We start from the raw sequence: 8061 nt of genomic DNA, 5'->3' as shown, positions 1-8061 counted from the left end.
TATTTATTCATCTTTATAAGTTACAAGAAAAGAAAAACTGAATTTTTGACCCTCAATCTAATACTCTATCTGAAGTGTGAGATTCCCAAAGGACTTGGTGTTCTACTCAGTGAGAGGAGCAAGTTCTCGTCCATCAAGTCCCCCATCCTACCTCTATTTTTTTGAGACTCTTGCTCCTTCAAGGATCTCTCCCAAAAAATCTGCTCTCAGAAACTGCTACAATCTTTCTCCAAACACACACACGAAAAGCATCTCCCTCCCTTGAAAAATGTAAGGTTTATATGTAGTAATATATTTTTAATATTCCTGAAGTCATCAGAAGGCACAATTAGCATTAATTTTGCCTCATTTCCTAAAGGTGCACCCACAAAAAAGTCAAAGCCAGTTCTTCATTCTTGAGCATTAGCTGTAGATGCTGCCTTTACTCTTCTGCATCTGCATTAATGTGTAATTCAAAGTCAGGTAAATGGTTCTGAAGTCATATTTCTCTGTTGAGCAATGGTTTGTCCCTATAGAAATGCTCATTAAACACTGAATGATCTCAGCGCAGTGAGGAATCATTTTTGTTTCTTTTGGAAGGATACCTAGAGCAACAAGTGGTGTCCTGTTTCCTGGGCTTTAATCTGGGACCACAGAGGCCTTGGGTGGGAACCGAGGACCTGCTGATGCTCTGATAGAGACGGATGTTCAGTTCACCTGCCTCATTAATATTCACCAATATTAATGCCCCACCTGTTACTGTCTCTGGGTTTGAGGCAAGAAGACAGAGAGGGCAACAAAACCTGCAATTGAAAATACAGAGTGTGTTTTCTCCCTGAAGCTTGCCAAATCCCTTCCAGAGAGATGTTGAGAGATGTCCAGAGAACTTTCACTGAAAGCCAGCCACAGATATGTCTTTGGAAGGCTTTTGTTGAAAGCAAAACAGTGCTGGTTTTGTGCTTGAGGCCGAGAGATATGCCACACTCCATGAATAGGACTTTACAACAAGGCTGTCGCTGGGTTCCTGCGCAGCTTGTGGGCCTGGCGCCAGCTGGCGAGGGAGGAAGCCTCCTCCATGTGACGCATGCAGAGGGTCTGGACCTCACAGGTGCAGACTTGCTGAACAAAAACATGTAATCCATTTTCTTCTACATCTCAAGGTTCTCTCTGTCCTGAGTTTCTGTTCTCCCGTGCAGAATGAACTTTCCACTTGCTGATTCATGATAAACCATCAATGTGGTTTTTAAAAAAATCAAATTATTGTTTTCTTAGTCATTTCAGGGTCCTTTGCCTTCCTACCTATCTGTTCGATTGGTTTAAGTCCCATCAAGTCCTTAGGGAATCAAGTGCAGGCGTAAGGGAGGGGGTCTGGCCCTCAGTCTTCAGCTGCAACACAGACTGAGTGTGTTCATATCCCCCCGTTCATACGTGGAAGCCCAGCCCCCAGCGTGGTATTTGGAGGCAGGGCCTTTGGGAGGTGGTTAAGGTTTGATGAGGTCATGAAGGTGAGGCTCCCACGATGGGATAAGAAGAGGGGGAGTCACCAGAGTTCTTTCTCTACCCTGTGAGGACACAGTGAGGAGGCGGGAACAGAGCTCTCACCAGGAGCCAAATCTGCCAGCACCTTGATCTTAGGACTTCCAACCTCCAGAACAATGAGGAATAAATGTCTATTGTTTAAGGCACCTGCTCTGTGGTATTTTGTTACAGCAGCTGTGCTGACTAATGCAGCCTGTTGTGTTGACATGTGCATCGCTGCATCGCTCCATCTGGTTTAGGACCATATGTCTGCCTCCTTGCTGGACTCCACACAGGGACTCAAGTGACCATCTGGCCTCCAGTTATGAGGCTCATCTCCACCCAAGGGCCATCACAAGGCTATTCCAGGTCTACTGACTTCCAGTATTACACCCCACATCCTCAGTCATCAGGGAATCCTAGGCTTTTCCTCTCTGCATCAGGACCTCCACTGAACTGATTAAATCCTTCTTAGACATGACCCCCAAGGCACAATCTCTACAAGAAAAAAAATCATCCAAGTGGACTTCATCAAACTTCAACATTTTTGTGTATGAAATACCTCACTCAGAGGCATATTGTGAATGTATGAAACGCCACTGAATCATTCACTGTAAAATGGTTAATTTTACATTTATGTGAATTTCATGTCAATTAAAAAAAATTTACTTTCAAAAACCCAAAAATGAAAACCAACTTCCTTACAGACCAGTAGCACTCAAATGGTGAGTTGACCCTTAGGGTAGCTTGGAATTATAAATTTGCAACATGTACAAGTTTGCTGTGGTAGACAGAAAATACGGAAATAATGGAAATGTGTGATTTCAAGAAAAGTGGTCATGGGCACTCATGCTGGTCTTTTTTTAAATAATATTTTATATTTATATTTGAAAATTTCCATAATTTTTTAAAAGAAACTTTCAATTTCACCAGACAGGAGGGATTTGGCTGCATGTAACAGAACATATTCAATGAACCATGGCCAACTTCATAATGGTATTTATTTTTCACTTAACCAGAATTCCAAACATAGATGTTGGTCACCACCGACTCAGTCTCCATCCAGTATGCACATTCTTTCTCTTAGCCTGCTTTCCATTGGCCTTTCATCCTCTTCTTTGTCACCTCAAGGTCTCAAGGAGACCACTGGAGCTGCAGATGTTATAACCTGCTTAGGACAGGAGAGTGAATCTCCACTGTCACTCCCTTTTATCAGGAATCACTTTCTCAGAAGCTTCCCAGCCAACTTAATGTCATAGATCAAATGTCTTACAGACCACAGCCCACTCCCAGCCACGAGGGGGACAGGAAGGCCCATAGATGGCAACATGGCATCAAATTATGGGTATTATTGACCAATCATGATTCATCGCCTGGAATTGAGTACACTGCCTTTTTGAATGAACCAGGTCTTGTCCAGAAGGAGAAGTGGCTGTTAGTAAGGAACCAGCTATGTTGTCTGTTGAATGAACTTTCAAGGCACCCGTGGGCCTGCAAGAACATCCAGGTGCACTCTGTCCCCAGCCAAGCTTTACTGGGGACCTCAGTGCTTCACTCCCTCCAGCTGCTCCAGCTCCCACAGATGTGTCCACACGGCCCTGCTCACCAGCCTTTGTTCAGGCTGATCCTTGCACTGACAGTGCTTCCCCACACTCCCACCACTGAGCCCTACCCCACCTGGGAACCTCTACACAAATGCTTTCCAGGCGATGTTAGTCACAAACATCACTCTGGGTGCTCCTTCGTGGCTTTGTTGTTTGTGTACACTCACCTCTCCTATGAAATTCCTGGGTTCTGCAAGGCAGAAACCATACTCTCCACATTCTCATAGCCTTTGCCATGTCCACTGTCACCAGCTCCATGTCTTATGCTTAATAAGTACCTGATACATTTTTGTTTGGTTGAACCCTACAGTGAGTTCTTTTGTAAAGTGAAAAATCAGGTTATGATAACAGTTACAAAAACTAACATTTGGATAGCACTATGTTCCAGGCAATATTTGAAATGCTTTATAAAGATGGACTCTTCACACTAACTCTGTAAGGTGGGTATTATCATCTCCATTTTACAGATAAGGAAATGTAGGCACAGAAAGGTTAAGTAACTTTTCCAAGGTTATAGCTAATAAGTGGCAGAAAGTTAGGGTACAAACTCGGGCTGTCTGTCCGCAAAGACCATGCTCTGAGCCACTGTCCTATGCTGTTGCATGTGCCATAGAAAGTCTAATGACATGCTTTCCATCTAGAAAGTATTCAGTGAACATTGGTTGCGTGACTGGTTGATTAGTTTACTGTAAATATTATACACATCTTCTGTTTTATAAGTACAGCTTCCGAATAATACAAGTTAATCAGTCTTGTGTATTCATTATGTAAATGTACATAGGAGTCAATCAGTAGTTTTATTTAATACATGACTATTTAAATGTGTTTTTGGAAAGAAGCACTACATAATTGGCTCTAATGATATTAACTATATGCTTGTTTAATGTCACTACAATAAAGCTATTATAGTATTATTGTAGAATGACACAGTAGGTCACATCCACCAATTGCCAGTTTAGTATTTTACTTCCAAGTTCTTCAGACCCTGCTTTTCGTACAAGGGCCTTTGGAGCAACTCAATATAGGTGAGCACCTTACGCCATCTAGTGGGAATACATTTTGAAAAACTATTCCACTGAATTACTTAATTATGGGAGTTGCATATTGATACCATCCCAAAGCCACAGATAAAATCACCATAAAAACAGAAACTTCCAATAAAACTGGAATCTTTCCCCCAATAAGTAACTGCTCTAAAATCATTCTTCCAGACTCTCCCAGATTGTTACTCCAACCCCATGTTCATTACTGGTCACTCGGTGGGCTCCCCTCCCGCGGACTTTGTCCCTATGCCATATCTAGGGAGCCTTAGATATCAAACCCTTTCCACATGCACAACGTTAGCAAACTGCTTCCTTTTCAAAAAGGTTTCAAACCGTCTTTTTAAAGATTCCTTATGTAATGTATAGAGTTTAAATTTCTTCCCTTTTGGAAATGAAACTAACCTTACTAGTATTGATTTACAAGCAATCTCAATCCAGAACTTCTGTCAGTCCGTGGAGTGTAACCAGTCTGGGTCTAGCAAGGATTCATTTGAATTCCTTCAGTGTAGCTTTATTATCCACATTTCTCTGGGTTTATTTCACTCTTGTGCTGAATAACATTGCTTGTGCTACTATTTCCAGGTTGACCGTCCAGGGAAAAACCAGTTAAATAAACTACTAACTAACATTACCCTCTTCTTTTCCCGCTGTAGCCTTACTGTCTCCCTTAACTTTCCTCCGTGTGTTCTAAACATTGTATCAACAGTGCATTGTGGTGATAGACTCTCTCACCAGCCTCAATTTTCTTAGACTTTACAGCATTGCTTTTACATGTGGGTCGCCCTTCTTGGTTGTGACTTCTTCACTCCACCTCTCATTTCATTTCCCTTTCAACTTTCACCTCATTGGAGAGGAGAGACAACAGTTCACTCCACTGGCCTGACACTGGTCAAGGAGTAGACTCGGGGTGGGAGTGAGGCCCTATCAAGGGCAGCCTTTGATAAACAGCTAATGAGGACAGCCTTTCTCCTTGGCCATATTCATTCTATGTGAAAGGCTCTTAAAACACCCTGAGGAGACAAGAGAAGAAACATTAAGTGAAAAAAGCACATGGTGCTTAACTGAGGATCAGGATGCCTGGGGTTGAATTTACTTTAATACCACTACTACTAATAGCTAACACTTAACTGAGCACTTAATGTGGTCCAGGCAATAAGTCCTCAGAGGTGAGTATTCACTGTACATAGGTGGTATTTATTATCCCCATTTCTAAGATGAGGCCATTGAGGCAAGCAGAGTTTTGCCCCAAATCCTTAAGCCAGCTGGTGAGCTAGACGGGCAGGCTAGGGTTACAGTTGGTTGTGAGGCTGATACCAGAATGCCCAGCTCAGAGCCCATTGCCACCACCAGCCTGACCGCTGCCCTGCCCTATACCACTTCTCTACCCATTATGGGGTTGGACGACTCTAGCCCCATGACTCAACTTCTCCTAGCCTCTCTCTCACCACCTTTTAAGTTAGGGGGTTGGGCTTGACGATCTCGACCATCCCTGTGGCTTAGATAGCCAAATACACTCCTTGCCCTAGTCACACCTGTAGGCAGCCACCATCACTCCTACGAAGGCACTTCCAGCCCGGCTCATCAATACCAGATCTTAGTGCTATAGTGAGAGCAGTTTCCAGGTGTGGTGCCTTCTGCACTGGAAATACCCAGATAAATCCCTTAGGAGGAATGTGGAAGCTGCTTCCCTGGAACTGGCTTATAAGAGCTGGTCTGGGGGCACCCCCAGTTTTAGCAATGAGTTTGAATGAAAGCTTCTGAGACAAAGAACACAGAGCAGCAAAGAAAGGAAATGACCCAACAACAAAGCCAAGTTTCCATGGCTCAAGAACTAATGAGGAAATCAGCCTCACATTCTTATTTCACATATTTGACTTGTGGGATCTAATTTCTAACAGTTTTCTTCCAAAACTTCTTTATGTTCTGGCCCCAAATTACATTAACTCACACCTGTGATTAAGAGAGAAGGAAAAAATTGTTGCAGAATAACAGAATATCATCTTGGGAAATGAAAATAAATAATCCTTGAAAAATCCAAAACAAAATGTTTTAACTTCACTATGAGGAGTCAAATATGCATGGAAAACAGACTTTCTCTATATTATGCCTCATCTGAACTAATTAACAAGCAGAATAAGGGTCAGAGAGAGTGATCTGTGAATTAGTTCACCTTTGGCTTTGGACTTTTAAAAATATATTCTTTCAAAATGATAGAACTAGATCTGAATTTTTATAATGTATGATAGCTATTGTCACACTGCTACCTAAGCTGCAATGACATACTCAGAGCTGTGAATTTCAAGTTTATAGCTATTCCTTAGAATTCTCATTGAATTCTGAGTTATTGCTTTGTTGGAACATGTACAAACATACTTTGAAAAACAGTGAAATTTTTTTTTTCTCTAACATCTTTACATATATGAAGGAGAATAGTCTCCAGGCACTTGTGCTTGTGATTTCCATACTGTAAATCAGGAGAGTTTGAGTAACAGCAGATACTTTCTTTTTTCTTTTTAATTAAAGTATCATTGATTAACAATCTTATCAAGGCTTCACATGAGCAACATTGTGGTTTCAACATTCACCCAAATTATCAAGTCCCCCCCCCTTGCAGTCACTGTGTATCAGCATAGTAAGATGCTATAGAGTCATTTCTTGTCTTCTCTGTGCTATACTGCCTTCCCAGTGATCTACGTATATTGTGATAATCATAAAGCCCCTTAATCCCCTTCTCCCTTCCTCCCCACCCACCCACCCCAACCCCGGCCCTTTGGTAATCACTAGTTCCTTCTTGGAGTCTGTGAGTCTGCTGAACAGTAGAACTTTCAATCCACCACATTACAGCTGACCAGGCCTGAGGCTGTGAGGAAGAGCCCTGGGTTCAGGACCCAGTGACCTGAACACACACGCACCCTGATCGGGACCCATGGTGCTTCTGAACAGCAACTGAGATCAAACATAGTGTGTTTCCCCAGGACCTTGAGATTTGGAGATAGGCTATCAGCATGAAGAGAAAAGAGAGACCCAGGCTGCCCTTTGGTTTGTTCTGAGGTCATTCTGAATATCCGATTACAATCGAGATGAAATGATCAAGGGAAAAGGCCATAATGTTGGAATCACAATTATTCCTGAGAAACAGATCACAAGGTCTCAACTGATGAGCGACACTGCAGAGAATGCAAAGCTGTGACAGCGTTTGTCCACTTGGCTGGGAGCCCACCCAGCCCACCCCAGATCAGGGAGGGGTGGGCTTGTTCTCTCCTATTATTCCAGAAAGTACCTTTTCCCAGAAGGTCTGCTGCTGTGCAGTTTCAAAGGTTGACGGGAACTGGGCAGAAAAATAGAGACAACGCTCAGTTATCTGCCCTGTGATGACACTTTCCTGGCCAGTTTTCTTTGCGGTTTAGAACAATGATGTAATGATCCGAGCACAGCAGAACCACTCACTCTGTCCAGGCAGTGTCTGCTGACTGCCTCTTCATTTATGCTTTCTCACAGCGGCCTTGTGACATAGATGATATATCCCCATTTTGCAGATGAGGAAATTGATTTATGGAGAGATACAGGAAACTGCCAGAATCACAAATCCAGTAAGTGGCAGAATCTAGATTTTGAATATGGAATTATGTGCCAGTATTGGGAACTAAAGAGAAAAATGGTAAAATGTGAAAATAGTTTGAAAAGCACATGGTATGAGAAGAAAAAGTTACTACTCTTATGCCCAGATCACCTTTCAACAGCAATTCAAGTCAGTGCTAAAACTAAGTGGCAGCTCTGTTTCAAAGCACTGTGGAGTTGACTGCACACAGTGCTGGGCACATGGGAAGCTATCCATAAATAGGTGATGAAAGCTGGAGTGTGGCCCCTGCCTGTGAGAAAATTTAGTAAGACACACTACACAGGTCACTGTAGGCCTG

This window comes from Manis javanica, chromosome 2 (genome assembly GCF_040802235.1).
Source record: "Manis javanica isolate MJ-LG chromosome 2, MJ_LKY, whole genome shotgun sequence".
NCBI lineage: Eukaryota > Metazoa > Chordata > Mammalia > Pholidota > Manidae > Manis > Manis javanica.
Note: the sequence above shows the minus strand (reverse complement) of the source record.